At 42.5% G+C, this 26,084-nt stretch overlaps 1 protein-coding gene across 1 annotated transcript in view; it reads right to left on the bottom strand.

The window, feature by feature from the left end:
- The window catches only part of LOC128689546 (uncharacterized), a 62,890-nt gene extending 36,812 nt beyond the window's left edge, over window positions 1–26,078 (bottom strand). Inside the window, exon 1 of the mRNA XM_070093624.1 lies at window positions 24,667–26,078. The gene's annotated coding sequence lies outside the window, so the exon portion shown is untranslated. The remainder of the gene's footprint in view (window positions 1–24,666) is intronic.
- Window positions 26,079–26,084: the final 6 nt, after the last annotated feature.

Here is a 26,084-nt window from a genome sequence, read left to right as displayed (position 1 = left end):
CAGCTTGAGTACTGGCAAGGCGCCGGGTATAGATGGGATTTCAAATGATTTTTATGGAGTCCAGTGGGACCATATTAAGTACTGTCTAGTGAGGGTCATGAATTGTATGCTGAGAGAGGGAAAGTTAGGACTCACACAGTGGACGGGATTGGTCGTGTTAGTATGCAAAAAGCAAGAGGAACGAACACTGAGTTTGTACAGAGCTATCTTGCTAATTTTGTACTGACTATAAGATTTTCACTAAGATACTGGGCAATAGGATGAAGAAGGTGATAGGTGGGGTTATACATAAGGGACAAATGGGTATTCCAGGAAGAAGCATGAGAGATGGGCATGGCCACATTAGGGATTTTTTGGAGGGTTGCAATGGGGGAGGACTTTTGGGTACTGATTGGGAAAATGCATACGACTGTGTGGATAGAAATTTTCTGAGGGCTAGTTTGATGTGTCTGGGTTTTGGCGAGGGAGTCGTGCGGTGGGTTGATATCATGTATTCATCGGCAATGGTGCAGGTGCAAATTAATGGCAGGTTGGGTAGGCCTGTCAAAATGGAGAGGGGTTTGAGACAGGGGTGTCCCCTGTATCAAATATTGTTTGCATGCATGCAGCATCTGTTTTATAGGCTCGTTAAGGAGGTGATGTTAAATGGGGAGAAGGATGGGTTTACAGAGGTGGCGGGGTATGTGGATGATGCCACTGTTCTGATAGCTGTGGTGGAAGGATTGCATACTGTGGGAAGGGTGTTGGAGTTTTTTGGGAGGGCGTCTGGAATGCGGGTGAACAGAGCTAAATCAGGTTTACTAGAGGTGGGTTCTTGGGTGGGGGGAGACTTGGAGTTGGCGTTTGGGTGGGAAGTGGTGGTTCAGCTAAAATTTTGTGGAGTTATATACATGGCTGATGCACACGAGGCTCAAAGGGTGAACTCAGAGGTGGTGGGGGAGAAGGCAGTGAAAAGGATAAGGAGTTTATGGGCGGGGGATGCCACCTTACTACAGAGGGCGATAATAGTAAAGTCATTGGTTTATAGTAAAGTGTGGAGTGTAGCTGTGGTGTATCCATTAAGGGCTCAGGAGGTCCAAGAGATACAGAGGCGGGCATTATGTTATGTTTGGGGTTTTGGTAGGGCGTGGCTAAGCAAGGAGGTGGTAATGCCGAATATACGCAGAGGAGGAGTGGGCCTTTTAGCGTTGGGGCCGAGGGTGAAGGCTCTATATGTAAAACAGAGGTTCATTAGGGGGGGGGAAGAGAGGTGAGAGTGGGGAAAGTGATGGAGGATGTGCGGAGGTGGTGGTGCGGAAAAGAATTACTTGAATATGAGGATATGCTAAGGTTATTGTTATTGATTGGAGAGGTAGCAAAACTTAGGGTGGGGCATTTGGTGGCAATGAGTAAGGAACCGGATGATATGGAATGACTTTCGAAAACTTAAGTTAATGCCGAGAGTAAGGGAGTTAGTATATAGATTTGTGATGGGGATATTAGCATCGAAAACTGTTTTGTGTGTAATGGGATTGGTGAGGGAACCGACCTGCGACCACTGTGGCGAACCGGAAACAGCTTTTCATGCGGTTTATTTCTGTGAAGAGTTGAGGGAGGTTTGAGGGAGATAAGGTTGTGGTTGGCGAGAGTCTTTGGGTTGATGGGTGGGGGTAATGTAGAGACCCTGCAAGCCTTGACATTAGAGGTTCATGGGGTCTCAAGAGAAGTGAAAAGAGCGATTATGTATGTAGTGGCGGATTTTCTATATACTTTCTGGGGAATGAGGGACACGGGGGGGGGGAATTAGAATTAGGGCATTTGCGGCAGGAATGTATAGAACGGTTTGCAGGAACAAACTTATTTATGGGGGACAGTGGAGGGCATGTTTTCCAGAGCCCTACGGCGAAATTACGGTGAATTGACTCCTTCATTTGGCGAGCTAATTATATGTAAGGGACTGGTTTCCTTTATAAGCGGGTTCACATTAGTTTTCGGAGGGGGGAGAGTATGAGGAAAGGTTTTTGTGAAAGATTGTGAGGGCCGGGAAGGTATGTAAAGAGTTGTGCTGTGTTGACATGTAAGTTTAGTGTGAAAGGTTTTGCAAAGCCCAGGATTGTATAAATTAGGGCCTTGTGATTAAAAGGGAGTTATGAAAGAAGAGGTTATGTGAAGCAACCAGGTTTAAAGATTGACTAAGCAAAATAGTTTTGTACGTATGGTAATACCAGCAACATTGCCTTATTGTAGGTTGTAGGTGGCCACTAATAAATTTTTGTGTAATTCAGAATATAAAAGATGTGTTATAATCTTGTGAACGAGGTAGGCTGATGTTTTAAAACATAAGAACATAAGAAAGAAGAAACACTATAACAGGCCTACTGACCCATGTGGAGCAGGCTCATGTCTCACCCCGGATTAGACCAATGACCCTCCCCTGGATTAGCACAATGACCTACCCAGTCTGATCATCTCCACTCAAGGATGGAGCACTGCACCAGACCCAGCAGCATAAGCTAGTCAGGTCCAACTCACACCCACCCACACATATCCTTATCACTGTCAGTGATCTGACCAGAGTTACTCTTAAGTGGGCCAATCTTGTCCCTAATCTTACTTCTGTATACCTGAAAGAACCCTTTTGGGTTAGTCTTTGAATCCCTTGCGACCTTAGCCTCATAATTCTTGTTTGCTTTTCTTATTCCTTTCTTTATTTCTCTCTTTAATTGAATATATTGATTTCTTAACTGCCCATCCCCTCTTTTGATACGCCTATATATGCCTCTTTTTTGACCAATGAGATGTTTTAATCTATTGTTCATCCATTTGGGATCATTTTTGCTTGATCTAATTTCCCTACTCGGAATAAAAAGTTATCTGGGCAGCTAGAACTATGCTCTGAAAAACGTCATATTGGCAACCAAGATCACCTACCTAACAAATAGTCAGGACATCCCAATTTAGCCCACCCAGGTAATTTTTCAGTCCCATGAAGTCGGCCAAGCGAAAATCTGGGACAGAGATTTGATTGCAGTTATCTGGGTCATTCCATGATATATTAAAACTAAGTGATTTGTGATCACTTTCCCCAAACTCACCATTAACCTCAAGATTATTAATTATCTTGCATATTGACTTTTTGAGTAATATGACAATGTTTCGAGGTTGATACAGTCCTTGCATAATGAAATCTGTGGTTGGATATGTAATTGGCTTGCATGCTAGGTAACATGCATAGGTTGGTTTTGAGTCACGTATGGTGTGAGGGGATGGATGAATGAAGCGTAGGAGAGTGAGTGGGAATACATGGTAAGATATGAGGCGTAAGTATTGTGCACAAAGGAAGGGAAGTTCAATGTATCTGGTATGATTAGGTGGAACTACAGTTAAGATGAAAGTTAATTGTGTCAGAATTTATTTTGTAGTTTAAGAACATAAGAAAGAAGGAACACTGCGGCAGGCCTACTGACCCATGTGGAGCAGGTCCATTCCCCCCCCCCCCCCCACGGATTAACCAAATGACCCACCCTCCTCGGATTAGCCCAATGACCCACCCAGTCTGGTCACCTCCACTCAAGGAAGGAGCACGGCGCCAGACCCAAGAGCACAAGCTAGTCAGGTCCAACTCACACCCACCCACACCCACTCATGTATTTATCTAACCTATTTTTAAAACTCCACAACGTTTAGCCTGATTAACTGTACTCAGGAGTTTGTTCCACTCATCCACAACTCTATTACCAAACCAGTGCTTTCCTATATCCTTTCTGAATCTGAATTTTTCCAACTTGAAACCATTGTTGCGAGTCCTGTCTTGTCTGGAAATTTTCAGCATGTTATTTACATCCCCTTTATTTATTCCTATTTTCCATTTATACACCTCGATCATATCCCCCCTAATTCTATGCCTTTCGAGAGAGTGCAGATTCAGGACCCTCACTCTATCCTCATAGGGAAGATTTCTGATACATGGGATCATCTTTGTCATCCTCCTCTGTACGTTTTCCAGAGCATTTATATCCATTCTGTAATACGGTGACCAGAACTGAGCAGCATAGTCTAAATGAAGCCTAACCAAGGATATATAGGGTTGAAGAACAACCTGAGGACTTTTTATTATTTATACTTCTAGATATGATGCCAAGAATTCTGTTAGCTTAATTGCGAGCACTAATGCACTGTTGTCTTGGTTTTAGATTACTGCTAACTAGAACTCCTAAATCCTTTTCGCAAGCAGTAGTATTAAGATCTACATTATTTAGTTTATATGTGGCATGGTTATTTACCTGTCCAACATTTAGAACTTTGCATTTGTCAATATTAAACTGCATCTGCCACTTCTCCGACCATTGCATTAGTCTATTCAAATCATCCTGGAGTGCTCTAGTGTCCTCATTAGAATGAATTGGACGGCCTATTTTGGTGTCATCAGCAAATTTGCTTATGTCGCTATTTATTCCCTCATGTACGTCGTTTATGTAAATTGTGAACAACAACGGGCCCAACACTGGCCCCTGAGGAACACCGCTTGTGATGTGCCCCCATTCTGATTTCTCCCCATTTATGCAAACTCTCGGCTGTCTATTTGTCAGCCATGCCTCTACCCAGGAAAAAATTTCTCCTCCTATTCCATGTGCCTTAAGTTTCCTCAGTAGCCTCTGGTGTGGAACTCTATCGAAAGCCTTACTGAAGTCCATATACACAATATCATATTCATTACCATGATCTACTTCCTCAAACACCTTAGTGAAAAAAGTTAGTAAACTCGTTAGACAGGAACGCCCCTTTGTAAAACCGTGTTGAGATTCATTAATCAATCTGTACCTATCAAGATGGCTACGAATTACTTCGGCAATTATTGATTCCATAAATATTCCCACTATGGAGGTAAGGGTTATTGGTCTATAGTTCGAAGCCAAGGACCTGTCACTTGCCTTGTAAATAGGTATTACATTTGCCATTTTCCACTTATCAGGCACTATGCCATTTTGTAGTGATATGTTAAAAAGATTAGCCAAAGGTATGCTAAGTTCCTCTTTACATTCCTTTAACACCCTTGCAAACAGTTCATCAGGACCTGGGGATTTGTAAGGTTTTAATTTCTCTATTTGTATGTGAACCATGTCACTAGTTACCGCAATCGTGCATAGTTTATTATCATCCTGTTCTCCATAATCTATTTCAGGAATATCGCTAGTATTTTCCTGGGTGTAAACTGAGAGGAAGTAGGTATTGAGAATTTCACACATATCCTTGTCACTGTCAGTGATCTGACCAGAGTTACTCTTAAGTGGGCCAATCTTGTCCCTAATCTTACTTCTGTATACCTGAAAGAACCCTTTTGGGTTAGTCTTTGAATCCCTTGCGACCTTAGCCTCATAATCTCTTTTTGCTTTTCTTATTCCTTTCTTTATTTCTCTCTTTAACTGAATATATTGCTTTCTTAACTTCCCATCCCCTCTTTTCATACGCCTATTTAGGTCTCTCTTTTGACCAATGAGATGTTTTAATCTATTGTTCATCCATTTGGGATCATTTTTGTTAGATCTAATTTCCCTACTCGGAACAAAAGTTGTCTGGGCAGCTAGAACTATGCTCTGAAAAACGTCACATTGGCAACCAAGATCACCTACCTGACCCATAGTCAGAACATCCCAGTTTAGCCCACCCAGGTAATTTTTCAGTCCCATGAAGTCGGCCAAGCGAAAATCTGGGACAGAGATTTGATTACAGTTATCTGGGTCATTCCATGATATATTGAAACTAAGTGATTTGTGATCACTTTCCCCTAGCTCATCATTAACCTCAAGATTATTAATAAGTGAATCTTTGCTGGCAAGAACCAAGTCAAGCAGATTGTTTCCTCTAGTTGGTTCTGTCACAACCTGTTCTAAAAAGCAATCCTGAACTGTATCAAGAAAGTCACTAGACTCAAGATTTCCTGTCATATTGTTCCAATTAATTTGTCTAAAGTTAAAATCTCCCATCATCACAACATTTTCATATCTAGATGCCTTATGAATTTCGTCCCATAACAGCTTACTGCACTCCCTATCAAGGTTTGAGGACTTATAAATCACACCCAAAATTAATTTGTCACGTCCCTCGAGAAACTGTAGCCAAACAGATTCTGTGTTTGATGTTTCTAATCTTATATCATGTCTAAGACAACAATTTAAATTTTCTCTGACATACATCGCCACTCCACCAACCTTCCTGTTGACCCTATCAGTGTGGAATAGTTTATAATTCTGTATGTTGCATTCAGAAGGCATTTCTCTATCTTTCAGGTTGAACCAGGTCTCTGTTACACCAATAATATCTATATTACCTGCAATTGCAAGTAATCTTAGCTCATCAATCTTATTTCTTAGACTCCTACTATTTGTATAGTAAACCTTAAGGGAGCTAGTCACTCGTTGCCCTCTACTATCTCTCTTTGTTTGTTGATCAGTTAATTTGTCATTAGTAGCAACTTTATTTTGAATATTGTCTTTTAAACATATCCCTGAGGTATCCCAGTAATAACTGCTGTTTTTAACCCTAATGCTGCAGCCTGATTGTTTCCCACAAACACCCATACCTCTACAATCTATCAGTTTAAATTCCTAGACAAGTCATCAATTACCCTCTCTATCGAATTGGCTAATGCAACCACTCCATTCCCAGAGAGATGAACCCCATCCCTTGCATACATATCACGTTTGCCAAAGAATAGGTCCCAGTTATCAATGAATGGGATTGCAAGTTCCTTGAAGTACTTGTCTAGCCAGCAATTTATACCAATTGTCATAGACATCCATTCATTGCCCACTCCCTTTCTAGGCAAGATGCTACATATGACTGGGATCCCTCCCTTAGACCTAACTACTTCTATGGCTGACCTGTACTTATCCACCAGCTCCTCTCTCCCGCCCTTTCCAATGTCATTACCCCCAGCACTAAGACAGATAATGGGCTTGTTCCCATTACCTGCCATAATATTATCCAACCTGCTGACTATGTCACCAACACCAGCTCCAGGAAGACACACTCTCTGTCTGACCTTTCTGTCTCTGTTACAAAATGCACGGTCCATATATCTTACCTGAGAATCGCCTACTATTAAAATATTCTTACCTTGATTAGCAGGGGAGTCAGTGGTACCTTCAACCTCACTAACCACTGAAGTACACTCGTTTTGGAGAACAGAGAATCGATTTCCTACCTTCTCATCTTCCTTCTTCCTGAACCGTGAACCACTTACCACTTAAAGCGGCTGCCACTATTACTGCTGGTGACCATTCCTTCCTTACCATCTAAAACACTACAACAAGCCATGGTGCTTGGTAACGGCCCACGCTAACTCCCAAGAGCTTAGGCAGGTATGACCACACATATGTAATTGTTAGGGATCATCAGAAAACTTCCATATACAATGGGCTTTTTGTTAATGGAGCAGAATGAGGAAAGGAGGTGGCAGTATGGTGATGTGGAACCAACTGTTAAGAAGTATGGTGATAATTGACGAAATGTTACTGACGGAAGGATAGGCAAATATTGTTGGTAAGTGTGCTGTTATAAATTGGGGTGGGGTGGGATAGGGAAGTGTAAAGTTATTGGATACTAACAGAACAACGCCTTTGTTGGTAGTTATGACTAGGGTGGGGTAATATAATTGAGTTAGTGTATATAGACAATGTTAAGGCATTTGTAAGTTGGTGTGCAGAAACTAACATGGTTTGGAAAAACAACTCTCATAAAATAACATTATACTTCATGATTTTGTAAATTGGTAGTTTTCATGTCTTGTACATGTATATTGGGGAAAAGTGTTTTTAGTTGCAAACTAAGTTAAGGGGAAAAGGGGTTGTGTCACTGTTGTGTGGTGGCAAGGGTTCCTCATCCTGCACGTTGCAGGTTTTGAGTGAGTGTTATCAGTGTGTATGGGTTTAGTGTTCATTGGATTAGTATAGATTGTGTTGATGTTGTAATTTGTGAAAGTTTTGACAATGGTCCATATGTTGGACAACATTTTTATGTTTGTGTACATTTTTGTATTCTGTAAGTTTTTAAATAGAATATAAAAAAATCCAGTTTAAACAAAAGCTTCACTCTTGTTTACGTTTATATTCTAATAATTCGTCTTAACCTAATTTGTACTTATGTAGATTAACATAATTATTTTTGTCCTCACCATTTTTTTTACAGGCAGTACGCTTATTATGTGAATGACTCCTAGAATTATTTGTAATTTTCTGTTTCTTTTTATAACCTTGACTGTTGGCTTGGGTCATCCGACACAGGTGAGATAAGAGGGGTAGCATAAATCTAGCATTAGATCAGACTTAAACTGGCATCTGTACCTAACTGGTTCCCTTCCACTCGTAGCCGTCAGACAATCAGCTACATACCATCCTCAAGCCGTTCTCCAGTTGTCACCCTACCAACATTTCATTGTGGTTCACGACTAGCAAATCTATTGTTTTAAAAGGGTTGTCAGAGGATCCCAGTATCTCAGTTCTTCAGAGTCCCTACTTTTGTTGGGGTCACTCTCTGTTTACTTCAGGTGTCACAACAGTTACGTCCATCAGTGACCCCTCTCCTCCCATCCCCAACATCAACAACGGCTCAGCGTTCCAAACCACGATTCAGAGCTACGTGCCCAGGACATCGGCATGACGTAACACCGTTATACGTTCACATATTATGAACGTATTAGCTTAGTCAGTAATTATTTATATATTTCATTTTTCATTCTTTGCTTCAGGTAGGATTAATTTCATGTTTAAGTGTTTTATATTTTATATTACTTCTACATATTATTAATAAAATTGTTCATCTTATTATGTTATAATTAATACGTCTATCTTTTAATTTCCATAAGGAGAAATCAGCCTTATCAAATACTGTTTGAGGGTCTGACAGGACTGTTGAACCTTCATTCTCACTATTTCCAATATATTTCAACGTATTATAATTACAACTGGTGTGAACAATATTTATGTTTTGTGAACAATAGTAAATACACCCAGAGTTGTATGTATCTTTCAGTGTATACTGACCTGGAGGTATGTATCTCATGTATACAGTGAGAGGGGGTTATCTCTCAGTGCATATACAATATACTCAAAATTTAGTTTAATCTGTATCTTAGAAATAAAAATATTCTTAACTGATAGTAAAGAGATAATATTAGCAGCCATTGTGTGATTGACAGGTCTCCAAATATTAAACCAAATTAATCACCTCTATCAGAAGCAATAAAACAGTGTTCATAATTGTTCATAATTTAAGGCAATGATTGGTAGAAGGTCGATCATTCATCAGCTTTATTTTAAACCTCGAAGAATTAGTGGAGACATGTTTAGACACGATGTATTTTTTATGGAATGGAAGTTATCGTTTGGTTGACTTAATATAGACTCCAGGTGGGTCATTAAGGTAGCAGATCATCTGCTAACTTACTATTGTGAATAATTCTAGAAAAAAATATTAATGCTCAGTGGGTTTACTAAGAAGGGAATTTAAATTCCAAGCACTTTCATGATCTCTCAGTAATATTTACAAGAAGTAATGAAACAGAACATTTCTCAATGAATTGTCGACTATTTCATGACAATATGATTATGAAATCTTGAATGTTATAAGTTACGTTACACTCTAATAAAAAATGTGCAATAAGATCACATGATCTCATTGCACTTCTCGGTGAATAAGGTGACTTATTTTATTAAGCTTTTTGGTTGCTCGTGGGTCTTTCTGGCTGTACACTCACTTCTACACCACCTCTCAAGATACTCCTTTTTTATTGAGAGATAAATGCGTTTCTGGGTGTATATACAACACCAGTTTAACTCTCTACACATATTTACTCCTGAAGGGATATCTTTAAGTGCTTATCTGAATTTTCTCCTTCCTCCAACGTTCTCGTTTATAAATTAAAAACATCTCATCTGATCGGCTTCAAATTTTCGATGACTGTGTACTGTAACTAGGCAACTACTGACGTGTGCAGGTACCCACTGTGTACTGTAACTAGGCAACTACTGGCGTGTGCAGGTACCCACTGTGTACTGTAACTAGGCAACTACTGGCGTGTGCAGGTACCCACTGTGTACTGTAACTAGGCAACTACTGGCTTGTGCAGGTACCCACTGTGTACTGTAACTAGGCAACTACTGGCGTGTGCAGGTACCCACTGTGTACTGTAACTAGGCAACTACTGGCGTGTGCAGGTACCCACTGTGTACTGTAACTAGGCAACTACTGGCATGTGCAGGTACCCACTGTGTACTGTAACTAGGCAACTACTGGCGTGTGCAGGTACCCACTGTGTACTGTAACTAGGCAACTACTGGCGTGTGCAGGTACCCACTGTGTACTGTAACTAGGCAACTACTGGCTTGTGCAGGTACCCACTGTGTACTGTAACTAGGCAACTACTGGCGTGTGCAGGTACCCACTGTGTACTGTAACTAGGCAACTACTGGCGTGTGCAGGTACCCACTGTGTACTGTAACTAGGCAACTACTGGCGTGTGCAGGTACCCACTGTGTACTGTAACTAGGCAACTACTGGCGTGTGCAGGTACCCACTGTGTACTGTAACTAGGCAACTACTGGCGTGTGCAGGTACCCACTGTGTACTGTAACTAGGCAACTACTGGCGTGTGCAGGTACCCACTGTGTACTGTAACTAGGCAACTACTGGCGTGTGCAGGTACCCACTGTGTACTGTAACTAGGCAACTACTGGCTTGTGCAGGTACCCACTGTGTACTGTAACTAGGCAACTACTGGCGTGTGCAGGTACCCACTGTGTACTGTAACTAGGCAACTACTGGCGTGTGCAGGTACCCACTGTGTACTGTAACTAGGCAACTACTGGCGTGTGCAGGTACCCACTGTGTACTGTAACTAGGCAACTACTGGCGTGTGCAGGTACCCACTGTGTACTGTAACTAGGCAACTACTGGCGTGTGCAGGTACCCACTGTGTACTGTAACTAGGCAACTACTGGCTTGTGCAGGTACCCACTGTGTACTGTAACTAGGCAACTACTGGCGTGTGCAGGTACCCACTGTGTACTGTAACTAGGCAACTACTGGCGTGTGCAGGTACCCACTGTGTACTGTAACTAGGCAACTACTGGCGTGTGCAGGTACCCACTGTGTACTGTAACTAGGCAACTACTGGCGTGTGCAGGTACCCACTGTGTACTGTAACTAGGCAACTACTGGCGTGTGCAGGTACCCACTGTGTACTGTAACTAGGCAACTACTGGCGTGTGCAGGTACCCACTGTGTACTGTAACTAGGCAACTACTGGCGTGTGCAGGTACCCACTGTGTACTGTAACTAGGCAACTACTGGCGTGTGCAGGTACCCACTGTGTACTGTAACTAGGCAACTACTGGCGTGTGCAGGTACCCACTGTGTACTGTAACTAGGCAACTACTGGCGTGTGCAGGTACCCACTGTGTACTGTAACTAGGCAACTACTGGCGTGTGCAGGTACCCACTGTGTACTGTAACTAGGCAACTACTGGCGTGTGCAGGTACCCACTGTGTACTGTAACTAGGCAACTACTGGCGTGTGCAGGTACCCACTGTGTACTGTAACTAGGCAACTACTGGCGTGTGCAGGTACCCACTGTGTACTGTAACTAGGCAACTACTGGCGTGTGCAGGTACCCACTGTGTACTGTAACTAGGCAACTACTGGCATGTGCAGGTACCCACTGTGTACTGTAACTAGGCAACTACTGGCGTGTGCAGGTACCCACTGTGTACTGTAACTAGGCAACTACTGGCGTGTGCAGGTACCCACTGTGTACTGTAACTAGGCAACTACTGGCATGTGCAGGTACCCACTGTGTACTGTAACTAGGCAACTACTGGCGTGTGCAGGTACCCACTGTGTACTGTAACTAGGCAACTACTGGCGTGTGCAGGTACCCACTGTGTACTGTAACTAGGCAACTACTGGCGTGTGCAGGTACCCACTGTGTACTGTAACTAGGCAACTACTGGCGTGTGCAGGTACCCACTGTGTACTGTAACTAGGCAACTACTGGCGTGTGCAGGTACCCACTGTGTACTGTAACTAGGCAACTGCTGGCGTGTGCAGGTACCCACTGTGTACTGTAACTAGGCAACTACTGGCGTGTGCAGGTACCCACTGTGTACTGTAACTAGGCAACTACTGGCTTGTGCAGGTACCCACTGTGTACTGTAACTAGGCAACTACTGGCGTGTGCAGGTACCCACTGTGTACTGTAACTAGGCAACTACTGGCTTGTGCAGGTACCCACTGTGTACTGTAACTAGGCAACTACTGGCATGTGCAGGTACCCACTGTGTACTGTAACTAGGCAACTACTGGCGTGTGCAGGTACCCACTGTGTACTGTAACTAGGCAACTACTGGCTTGTGCAGGTACCCACTGTGTACTGTAACTAGGCAACTACTGGCATGTGCAGGTACCCACTGTGTACTGTAACTAGGCAACTACTGGCGTGTGCAGGTACCCACTGTGTACTGTAACTAGGCAACTACTGGCTTGTGCAGGTACCCACTGTGTACTGTAACTAGGCAACTACTGGCATGTGCAGGTACCCACTGTGTACTGTAACTAGGCAACTACTGGCGTGTGCAGGTACCCACTGTGTACTGTAACTAGGCAACTACTGGCTTGTGCAGGTACCCACTGTGTACTGTAACTAGGCAACTACTGGCATGTGCAGGTACCCACTGTGTACTGTAACTAGGCAACTACTGGCGTGTGCAGGTACCCACTGTGTACTGTAACTAGGCAACTACTGGCTTGTGCAGGTACCCACTGTGTACTGTAACTAGGCAACTACTGGCATGTGCAGGTACCCACTGTGTACTGTAACTAGGCAACTACTGGCGTGTGCAGGTACCCACTGTGTACTGTAACTAGGCAACTACTGGCTTGTGCAGGTACCCACTGTGTACTGTAACTAGGCAACTACTGGCATGTGCAGGTACCCACTGTGTACTGTAACTAGGCAACTACTGGCGTGTGCAGGTACCCACTGTGTCCTGTAACTAGGCAACTACTGACGTGTGCAGGTACCCACTGTGTACTGTAACTAGGCAACTACTGGCGTGTGCAGGTACCCACTGTGTACTGTAACTAGGCAACTGCTGGCGTGTGCAGGTACCCACTGTGTACTGTAACTAGGCAACTACTGGCGTGTGCAGGTACCCACTGTGTACTGTAACTAGGCAACTACTGGCGTGTGCAGGTACCCACTGTGTACTGTAACTAGGCAACTACTGGCGTGTGCAGGTACCCACTGTGTACTGTAACTAGGCAACTACTGGCGTGTGCAGGTACCCACTGTGTCCTGTAACTAGGCAACTACTGGCGTGTGCAGGTACCCACTGTGTACTGTAACTAGGCAACTACTGGCGTGTGCAGGTACCCACTGTGTACTGTAACTAGGCAACTGCTGGCGTGTGCAGGTACCCACTGTGTACTGTAACTAGGCAACTACTGGCGTGTGCAGGTACCCACTGTGTCCTGTAACTAGGCAACTACTGGCGTGTGCAGGTACCCACTGTGTACTGTAACTAGGCAACTACTGGCATGTGCAGGTACCCACTGTGTACTGTAACTAGGCAACTACTGGCGTGTGCAGGTACCCACTGTGTACTGTAACTAGGCAACTGCTGGCGTGTGCAGGTACCCACTGTGTACTGTAACTAGGCAACTACTGGCGTGTGCAGGTACCCACTGTGTCCTGTAACTAGGCAACTACTGGCGTGTGCAGGTACCCACTGTGTCCTGTAACTAGGCAACTACTGGCGTGTGCAGGTACCAACTGTGTACTGTAACTAGGCAACTACTGGCGTGTGCAGGTACCCATTGTGTACTGTAACTAGGCAACTACTGGCGTGTGCAGGTACCCACTGTGTACAGTAACTAGGCAACTACTGGCATGTGCAGGTACCCACTGTGTACAGTACCTAGGCAACTACTGGCGTGTGCAGGTACCCACTGTGTACTGTAACTAGGCAACTACTGGCGTGTGCAGGTACCCACTGTGGGCTGTAACTAGGCAACTACTGGCTTGTGCAGGTACCCACTGTGTACTGTAACTAGGCAACTACTGGCGTGTGCAGGTACCCACTGTGTACTGTAACTAGGCAACTACTGGCGTGTGCAGGTACCCACTGTGTACTGTAACTAGGCAACTACTGGCGTGTGCAGGTACCCACTGTGAACTGTAACTAGGCAACTACTGGCGTGTTCAGGTACCCACTGTGTACTGTAACTAGGCAACTACTGGCGTGTGCAGGTACCCACTGTGTCCTGTAACTAGGCAACTACTGGCGTGTGCAGGTACCCACTGTGTACTGTAACTAGGCAACTACTGGCGTGTGCAGGTACCCACTGTGTCCTGTAACTAGGCAACTACTGGCGTGTGCAGGTACCCACTGTGTACTGTAACTAGGCAACTACTGGCGTGTGCAGATACCCACTGTGTACTGTAACTAGGCAACTACTGGCGTGTGCAGGTACCCACTGTGTACTGTAACTAGGCAACTACTGGCGTGTGCAGATACCCACTGTGTACTGTAACTAGGCAACTACTGGCATGTGCAGGTACCCACTGCTCATTGTTATATATACAATTCATCTTCTGACTGGGTTTCAATTTTCAACAATGGCTTATCCTCCCCAGAAAAATGTTGAAATTGTTACTGGAGTAAGTTCTAGCTTGCTTGTATTATTCTTTTCATTCATAAAATTCCTTCAGTAAAATATTTTGACTTTGCCTCAGCTAAAAGGCTCGAATTCCAAATGGTTAATACATCTTATGAGAATATTACCTTATAGATTTAGGCTAAATAAGTATAAATTTGCCAATATACAAATATAGTTAAAAAACCTCGCAATCACTGGATTCCATGTGATAACGGCAGAGAGACATTTCTTCTCAACTTTAAAGTTTTGACGTTGGTGGGTTTTGCTAAACAAGCTCGTGTGGCCATTGTGCCAAGTCGCAATCTGGTATTTTTTAATGAACAAATTATGATTCTGATTCTTTCAGTAACTAAAGAATGTATCTTATTTTCTATTTTAAATCAATTGTTAATGCTGATGCATCTTATAAAAAGTCTGGGCTGGATGGTATCGCCCTTGGTGCTGGCCATGTAGTCAGAAACTGTAAGGCTGGAGGTGCTGTCCTGGGTGACAGTAATGGTGAAGCTGGAGGTGCTGTCCTGTGAGACAGTAATGGTGAAACTGGAGGTGCTGTCCTGGGAGACAGTAATGGTGAGGATGGAGGTGCTGTCCTGGGAGACAGTAATGGTGAGGATGGAGGTGCTGTCTAGGTAGACAGTAAATGTACGCATGAGGGAATGCATATAAATGACTTCAAGGGAGTCGGGAGCTGTAGTGGGGAAACAAGTGTAGCCAAGGACAAGATAAAACCAATATTACAAACTAGTAATATCACAGGAGATAGCAAACAAGGGGTCTCCATCAGCAATAGTGAGGATATATTACCAGAAACAACTGGTGAGAGCTTCATTGTTAGTACTAGTGAGGATAGGAATGAGACAGGTAAACATGCACTAACGGAATACAGTCACAGAAACCCAAGGCAAACGGTAACCAAGCCTGTGCACATACTATGCACTTGGTATCTGCAGGCATGGGAAATCTGGAAAAAACAGATGGGACGTGCAACTTTGATCACCCTAGAAAATGCTATGCCCATATGACAACAGGAAAATGCAACTCCCTTCCTGTAAGCTTTTTCACCCTGAAATGTGTCCGTCTTCAGTACAGGAAAGACTGTGCTATAACTTAAACTGCCAGGCACACCATCTAAAGGGGACAAAAAGATACGCAACATCCAGGCCATGGGAAAACCTGGGTAGCAACAGCCACTCAAGAGGGAGAGGTTTTTTAGTGCCAGGAAGGAAAAAAACTGGCAGGAAATGGCGGAAATCGTACACCAAATCCAGTCATTTCTGGAGTGGAACCACAGTCGATGGCCTCCACTCCAAACCAACAGATACAGATACTAGTGCCGGAAAAAAAAAGTCCCCCCCTAGTACCACCAATACCACCAGTCCGATGACATTCTTCTTTCCAAATATACAGGGTCTAAAGCCAGCAACGAACAACAAAATACCTTTCATCCGTGGACTGCTTGCAGAGGCAAATGCAATGTTCGCGGCTTTCACTGAGACCCACATAAAGGATCACTTGGACAACGAAATATGGATCCCAGGTTACAACCTATACAGATGCGACAGAATGAACAGGCAAAAGGGGAGAGTTGGCCTGTATATCGCAGTCACTTGTTTGCACAGAATTGCTTAATGCCTCAAATGATGTGGAAGTTTTAGCAGTAAAGATTGAGAACCAAAACCTAGTCATTGTGGTAGTTTACAAGCCTCCGGATGCAACGTTCCAGCAATTCCAGGAACAGCTGTTACAAATTGACCACTATCTGGAAAATCTACCAGTTCTTGTCCCCAACATCTTGCTCCTGGGGGATTTCAACTTGAGGCACCTAAAATGGGGGAATATAGCAAATAATGTTGTTTCAGTGATAACACCAGGTGGCAGCTCTGACGAGAACTCACACACACACGAGCTTTTAAATATCTGCACAAAATTCAACTTAAACCAGCAAATAATAGAGCCTACTAGACTGGAGAATACACTAGACCTCATCTTCACTAACAATGATGATCTGATACGAAAAGCCACCATATCAAAAACAATATACTCAGATCACAACATAATCGAGGTTCAGACATGTATGCGCGGAGCCCCAGACCGACAAAATGAGATTAGTCACGAGGGAGCATTCAGCAAATTCAGCATCAATAACAAGAACATTAAGTGGGACCAAGTAAACCAAGTCCTATACGATATAAGCTGGGAAGATAGACTAAGCAACACAGACTCCAACTTATGCCTAGAACAGATTAACTTGGTGGCACTCGATGTATGCTCAAGGCTTATTCCTCTAAGAAAAAGGAGTAGATGTAAAATAGAAAGAGACAGGCGCTCCCTTTACGTGCGATGGAAAAGAATAACAGAGCGGCTAAAAGAGGCCAATATTGGCTTCGGCGTAGGGAGTCACTGGTCAGAGAAATATTAAACATCGAACTTAAGCTTAAGGAATCGTATAGGAGTCAGGAATCGCGGGAAGAACTAAAAGCCATAAATGAAATCGAAAGAAACCCAAAGTATTTCTTTTCTTATGCCAAATCAAAGTCGAGAACAACATCCAGTATTGGGCTCCTACTTAAACAAGATGGGTCCTACACAGATGACAGCAAGGAAATGAATGAGCTACTTAAGTCCCAATATGACTTAGTTTTTAGCAAGCAGCTAACCAGACTGAGAGTCGAAGATCAAAATTATTTTTTTATGACAGAGCCACAGAATTTGGTTAACACAAATCTATCTGATATTATCCTGACGCCAAATGACTTCGAACAGGCGATAAATGACATCCCCATGCACTCTGCCCCAGGTCCAGACTCATGGAACTCCGTGCTCATCAAGAACTGCAAGAAGCCCCTATCACGAGCTTTTACCATCCTATGGAGAGGGATCATGGACACGGGAGTCGTCCCACAGTTACTAAAAACAACAGACATAGCCCCACTCCACAAAGAAGGCAGTAAAGCAATATCAAAGAACTACAGACCGATACACTAACATCCAATATCATAAAAATCTTTGAAAGGGTCCTAAGAAGCAAGATCGCCACCCATCTAGATACCCATCAATTACACAACCCAGGGCAACATGGGTTTAGAGCAGGTCGCTCCTGTCTGTCACATCTACTGGATCACTATAAGGTCCTAGATGCACTAGAAGACAAAAAGAATGCAAATGTAATATATACAGACTTTGCAAAAGCCTTCGACAAGTGTGATCATGGGGTAATAGCGCACAAAATGCGTGCTAAAGGAATAACAGGAAAAGTTGGTAGATGGATCTATAATTTCCTCACAAACAGAACACAAAGAGTAGTAGTCAACAGAGTAAAGTCTGAGGCGGCTACGGTGAAAAGCTCTGTTCCACAAGGCACAGTACTCGCTCCCATCTTGTTTCTCATCCTCATATCTGACATAGACAAGGATGTCAGCCACAGCACCGTGTCTTCCTTTGCAAATGACACCCGAATCTGCATGACAGTGTCTTCCATTGCAGACACTGCAAAGCTCCAGGCGGACATCAACCAAATCTTTCGGTGGGCTGCAGAAAACAATATGAAGTTCAACGATGAGAAATTTCAATTACTCCAATATGGTAAACATGAGGAAATTAAAACTTCATCAGAGTACAAAACAAATTCCTTCCACAAAATAGAGCGAAAAACCACCGTCAAAGACCTGGGAGTGATCATGTCGGAGGATCTCACCTTCAAGGACCATAACATTGTATCAATCGCATCTGCTAGAAAAAATGACAGGATGGATAATGAGAACCTTCAAAACTAGGGATGCCAAGCCCATGATGACACTCTTCAGGTCGCTTGTTCAATCTAGGCTGGAATATTGCTGCACACTAACTGCACCTTTCAAGTCAGGTGAAACTGCTGACCTAGAAAATGTACAGAGAACCTTCACGGCGAGCATAACGGAGATAAAACACCTCAATTACTGGGAGCGCTTGAAGTTCCTGAACCTGTACTCCCTGGAACGCAGGCGGGAGAGATACATGATTATTTACACCTGGAAAATCCTAGAGGGACTAGTACCGAACTTGCACACGAAAATCACTCACAACGAAAGCAAAGAAGTCGGCAGACGATGCAACATCCTTCCAATGAAAAGCACGGGTGTCACTAGCACGTTAAGAGACAATACAATTAGTGTCAGGGGCCCGAGACTGTTCAACTGCTTCCCAGCATACATAAGGGGGATTACCAATAGACCCCTGGCTGTCTTCAAGCAGGCACTGAACAAGCACCTAAAGTCGGTACCTGACCAGCCGGGCTGGGGCTCGTACGTTGGATTGCGTGCAGCCAGCAGTAATAGCCTGGTTGATCAGGCTCTGATCCACCATGAGGCCTGGTCACAGACCGGGCAACGGGGGCGTTGACCCCCGGAACTCTCTCCAGGTAAACTCCAGGTAAACTCATTTCTGGCTTTTCGACTAATCTCTTTATTTTCCTGGGTCCTTTGTCTTCTGTACTTTTTCCATTCTTTAGCACACTTTTTGTCTCCCTACACTTCTGAATGAACGAAGGGCTCGTTCTGATCTTTCCATTATTTCTGTTGCCCTTGGGAAAAAACCTCTCCTCTGCCTCCTTGTATTTTGTTGTCATGTAGTCCATCGTTTCATTAACTGATGTTCCTACCAGTTCTTTTTCCCATCGAACCTCTTGCAGTAAGTTCCTCATGCTTGAGTAGTCCCCCCTTTTGTAGTCTGGCTTCTCCCGTCCTATTCCTACTACTCTCTCCTCTTGTAACTACTATGTATTCAAAAGTCAAAACCACATGATCACTAGCTCCGAGCGACCCTTCGTATGTGATGTCTTCGATGTCCGAATTACTCAAGGTGAATACAAGGTCCAGTCTTGCTGGTTCGTCCTCACCTCTCTCTCTGGTAGTGTCCCTGATATGTTGTTGCATGAGGTTTTCCAGTACCACATCTATCATCTCAGCTCTTCATGTTTTGGGACCCCCATGTGGCTCTAGGTTTTTGCAATCTCCTTATGATTAAAATCACCCGTAACTAGTAACTTTGTTCTAACCGTGTGAGCTCTTCTGGCCACCTCAGCTAGTGTGTCCACCATTGCTCTGTTGCTCTCTTCGTATTCTTCTCTTGGCCTCCTGCAGTTCTGTGGCGGGTTGTACATCACTGCAATTACCACATTAGGGCCCCCAGACTGAATTGTAACTACTGTGTAGTCCCTGTCGCCCACTCCGTGTGTGTGTGTATGTGTGTGTGTATGTGTGTGTGTGTGTGTGTGTGTGTGTGTGTGTGTGTGTGTGTGTGTGTGTGTGTGTGTGTGTGTGTGTGTGTGTGAGTGTATGTGTGTGTGAGTGTATGTGTGTGTGTGTGTGTGTGTGTGTGTGTGTGTGTGTGTGTGTGTGTGTGTGTGTGTGTGTGTGTGTGTGTGTGTGTGTGTGTGTGTTTAAGGTAGTCTACACATATACACATGTATACAAATGCACACGAACTTATGCACAAATATATGTATACATATGTATAAATCTGCACACGCATTTATACAAAAAATTACACATGTAAATCACAAACATAAATTAGATACATAGGCACAAAATATATACACACACCAATACATTTGAAAGTGCACAACCATACAGAAATTTATATACAAACATACACGTATACTCATTTTTCTCTTTTCCAGCATTTAAATTTGATGACCACACTCCACTATTCTTTTTGCATTGAGGTAGAAGAGGCTGGGCTTGTGGGATACCGGGATACCTTTCTTTGATCGCGCAGCGACCGAAATACATCTGGTTGTAGTGGTGATCGATGCATATACATGCACATGCATGCACATACATTCGAATACATATGCACAAGTATGCATCTGTACATGCTGACATGTATAAGTACTGTACATACATGCATACATACATCCATGTCTAAATACATATTCACACACACACACACACACACACACACATATATATATATATATATATATATATATATATATATATATATATATATATATATATATATATATAAATGCACCACGCAGAAACAAGCGGGTATATACAAAGAAAGAATGCAGTCAGCAGGATTCGAAACTACTACTGGGGACGGTCAAGATTCCCAGGCAGCGCTCTAGTCCACTCGGCCACACAAATGCCACAAAAACTGGGCAGCCTGGTTCACAAGCCATGTTCCTTTCCCAGCCCAGGCACGTCAGTGAGCTTCAAGCATGGTTTCAAGCTATTTTAGTCTCCTGTGGCCGAGTAGACTCGAGCTCTGCCTGGGAATCTTGACCGTCCCCAGTAGTAGTTTCGAATCCTGCTGACTGCAATCTTTCTTTATATATCTATCTATCTATCTATCTATATATATACATACATATATATATATATGTCGTGCCGAATATGTAAAACTGGTCAATTAGCAAGAACTCATTTAAAATTAAGTCCTTTCTAAAATTTTCTCTTATACGTTTAAAGATATGTTTTTTTCATTAATGTTAATGCAAAATTTTTTAATTTTGCAACAAAAGAATCTTAGAAAACTTACCTAACCTTATTATTACAAGAACAATTTATTTGAGCTTAACCCAACTAAATATATTTTAGATTTGTTTACGATAATTTAATACTAAACAAACACAATGAAATCATTTTTTTTCGTTAGGTTCAGAATAAATTTGACGAAATTATTGCATACACAAATTTTCACTTGTCCTATATGGCAAGATGAGTGTTGATATTTAAGCCAAAATCGCAAGTTCTGCCTATTCGGCACGACATATATATATATATATATATATATATATATATATATATATATATATATATATATATATATATATATATATATATATATATATATATATATATATATATATATATATAATGTATATATATATATATATAATATATAATATAAATATGTGGGACACCCTTACAGACTCCTCCCAAACAGCACAAACAGTCCCACTGGGACAAACCGATCATGGAAAAAATCGCCAACACAATGCTCTCCAATGCTTCAGGAAAGGACAAAGCTCGTCTCCTGGCAGTGAAGGCACCACACTCAGGAGATTTCCTGTTAGCTGTTCCCAATTCCTCCCTGGGCACCCGTCTCGACCCACAGGCCATTCGGATTGGTGTTGATCTTCGCCTAGCCGCCCCCATCCTCACCGAACATAGGTGTATTTGCGGCAGGGCGACAGCTGATCAATTCGGACTTCATGGTCTTGTGTGTCACACAGCAGAAGGGAAGTATGCCAGGCATGAGGAGATCAATGACATCATAAAGAGAAGCCTCGCCACAGCCCGTTGCCCAGCTCAACGGGAACCCCAAGTAGAGAGGTCTGATGGAAGTCAAAAGCGTCCTGATGGAGCCACTATGCTACCCTGGAAGGATGGAAAGCAGATTGCCTGGGACTACACCTGTGCTGCCACATTGGCAGACACCTACTTGCCATACTCCGTAGTGGAAGGGGGTGGAGCTGCCAGCCACAGGGAGACCCAGAAGATCCGAAAATATGAAGACCTTCCCCCATGCTATAACTTCATTCCAATAGGGTCGGAGACCCTTGGAGCATGGGGCAAGCGTGCTCTAAAGTTTCTCAAAGAGCTGGGTGAAAAGCTCATCATAGAAACCAAGGACCACAGGGCGACCAGCTTTCTCTTTCAGAGACTCAGTGTAGCGATCCAGAGAGGAATTGCCTGCAGCATTCTGGGCACGCAGCCCACCGCAGGGGAGCTGGACGAAGTATTCGAGATGTAGCTCTGAGTTACCTATGTTGTTTTACTTTCTGCTGTATTTTTGTGAATGTTTGGCCAATGTATTTTTGTCTTTAAATAAAACATAGTTGAAATATAGGGGGTGGTAGGAGAAAATTCTCAAACAGCTTCAGGGAAAACCTTGAGTTTTCCCTGAAGCAAGTTTATTCTTTTCTCTGAGGATGAGGGTCCCTATGACAGTTCTAGAGGTGGTACCTCCCTATATTTTATATGTATGTATGTATATATATATATATATATATATATATATATATATATATATATATATATATATATATATATATATATATATATATATATATATATATATATACATATATATATATATATATATATATATATATATATATATATATATATATATATATATATATATATATATATATATATATATACATATATACAAGCGATACATGCATATGAACACACATCTCCACATACACCTACATATACAAAAGTGTACATACATAAATATAAACATATACATCATACATATACCCATGCATGCATGTACACACAGATATATATACAGGTGTACATCAATAAATGTAAACATGTATACCTCGTACATATGCTCATACATTTATACATGCATACATACACACAACAGTATATACACTCAGGAATATGCATATATTCTCACACACATACATGTATATGCACATTTACATACGCAAGTGTAGGAACATATATGCATACACAAATATGTACTACATTTGCAAAGAAATACATACATAAACCCACACATTCATAAACACACGTATATGTGTGTATGTATGTTTATTTGCATATATTTATGTGCTTCCTATAATAATGAACATGATAAAGTAGTAGCCAGCTATTGACCGAAGATTTCATTTGGTCACTTTATTTTATAAATGTTTGAAAGCTCTTCTAAGAACGTGTTCCAGACCCCAGTCATTCTAGGATGGAATGATCGTAGATGAAGTGGTGTTCTTGACAAGGGTACAGCCAGTATGAACACTGTATGTTGCCCGTTTTGTGGAGTAAAAACTGCCTTCCCTCTGACACCTACATCTCTCTGTTGTTGCAGACTCTGCTGAGATGACAGATTCAATGAAACTAGGCCGGGAAGTAGTCGCAAATGAGGCGGGTTGGGTGGGGCGGCATTCCAAGAAAGCAGAACAAAGCACTGCAGTCTTTGCTGTCAAGCAGGTGGGAGATACACTTTAGTGCTATTAGCTCATTGGCTGCACTGCTTAGAAGATTTACCACGTGATTCTTAATAGACAATTTGTTTTCAGATTTCACTCCTAGAATATCAACCTCATCCTTGGGCTCCAAGACATCACTACTTAGTCTACAGATTATCCTCCTTTGCTTTTTCTCAAAAGTAAATGTAACCTGCCATCATTTTTCCAAGGTTGCTATAAATAAGTAAGTCATGTGCAATAGTTAAGTACCTTTATTTCATTAACGTTTCGAGTAACAGTAAGCTCCTTCAGTCGTATATAAAGTTGAATTATGGATACAGCAGAAGCAGTGGAGAGGTAAAGATGACATTATCAGTCTGTAAGCCTTGAAGGAGTAATTTAAGCTGGTCAATCCCTCAGCCTGGAGAAATGTTCATCTTCAGAGTCCCAAAGTTTATTCAAGCCTATGAAGCTGAACGTCTCTCCAGGCTGAGGGACTGACCACGTCAGACTACATTATCTTGACCCCTCAACTATTTCTGCAGTATTCGTATTATTCTCCATTGTATTCGGCTAAAAAAGCCTCCTGTGTAAGGGAAACATTTCTAAAATAAAGATATCCAACTGTTATAGATTCGTCTTCCTCATCTACTTGTCGGAATAATAAACCATTATTGGATTAACACAGGTTAACAGAATTCTGTAAGCTGGTCATTAATATGCCTGGGAGCAGGAGACATCTCCTCTCCTGCATAAGTAAATGATAGGGTACAGTCATTGTCATTGTCATGGTATTCTTGGGTGAGATGAAGTAGGTCACTGAAGTAAACATTGCATGAGATTGAACCAAGCACACTTCCTAAGTGGCTTCTAGACGCTAAGACGCAGTACAGAGCCAGAGACTCCTGTTGACAAGAGTCCTTGATGGCATACCTTCTCGAAGGTACTGGTAATATTCAGTGATTCAACACAATTCATCCTGGATATCCCTCTCTCTCTCTCTCCTCCCCCCCCCTCTTCCCATTCCTAAGAGCATCTTCTAAAAAACTAAAGCAGTTACCTTCAGAGTGACGACGCCACCGTTGCAGAGTAGAGATACACCCGTGATTATGTCACAAGCATGTACTGGTGTGCGATAGAACGTATGGATGTGGGTGTGCTATGACAATATATGTACTTAAGTGCACGTTCGCGTGATGGCGTTTGCAGGTCCGTGTGCGTGTGCATATGTGCTCTGTTGTGTGTGTGCGTGTGGCTGGAGAAACGCCATGGATGAGAGGAAGTCTGTGATTATTCAACTGGATGCTCTTCCTGTATATATATGAGCTCAGGCGGCAGGGTGCCAAGGACCGGCCGATAATACAATCTGTGGATGTCCTCCAGCAACACCCAGTCATCACTGATGTACAGGCAGCTCACGCTCAAGGTGGCCAGTGAACTACCACTCGCAGCTCACACTCGAGGTGGCCGGGGATCTACCACCTCCAGATATACAGTATTTTGGTGGCCTTACCTTCCAAGAAAGGTATCCAGGTATCATATAACCCCATGACTTGTTTTTCAAAGCGTGCAGCTAAAATAGTGCAGAGTGCAGGTTATATTGCGCTTAAATATCAGCGCTGAAGATTTGAGACGAACCACAAGCAGCATACCCCAGTTATTATATGGAAATTAGTAACCCAATACCTTCAATAAAAATGACAAATTAAGATATGCGCAGCCAAAATCTAATTTAAACCAACCATTAAGAAACACCAGCTTTGATACTCAACTATAGAGATATTTGTTTATTATCTGGGGGACAAATATCCTGAAAATAAGCAATTCTCTCCTTATTAAATTTAAAAATGCCCTAAATGCGATATTTTTTTTCTCATTTATATTGTGTTTTCCCCCTCAAGGGAGGTTCCTTGACGCTGGTGAGGGGCTTTTGATCTAGGGAATTGGATCTGTGCTCCATTTCCCTGAATTGAGCCAGAATACCTTCTATCCCCCACATGCGCTGTATAATTCTACGGGTTCAGCGCTTCCTTGTGATTATAATTATAATAATATATTCTGTTTCAGATTTTCTACAATCCTAAAAGAACAAATATCTGATTTGTATTTTTTTTAAATACAATTGAATAAAATTTATTTAAAAATTGGTAAACTGTCATTTACATAGCTGAAAATTAATATAAAAATACTTCCATTTTTTTATTTATCTCTGAGCCCCACCTGTGAAATCAGAGCATTCTAAATATCTGTCATGAGGCTGCATGATTTGTGGGACGTAACAAAATTAAGCAAGCAAGACAAGACTGTCACAGGTTTGAGGCTCATGAGGTAGTGTAAAAGCCTTCGTCCCAGACTTATATGGAATCAGATGGTTGAGTAGTTTAGGGAACCACCCCATTGACGATTAGCAGAAACTGGCCTTAAGTAATCTGGGTTCCAGTCCTTCAAACAACCTCATAGATAAACCAGCATTTACCT

This window comes from Cherax quadricarinatus, chromosome 3, assembly GCF_038502225.1.
Source record: "Cherax quadricarinatus isolate ZL_2023a chromosome 3, ASM3850222v1, whole genome shotgun sequence".
NCBI classification, from domain to species: domain Eukaryota; kingdom Metazoa; phylum Arthropoda; class Malacostraca; order Decapoda; family Parastacidae; genus Cherax; species Cherax quadricarinatus.
This window is presented reverse-complemented; position numbering and strand designations above follow the sequence as displayed.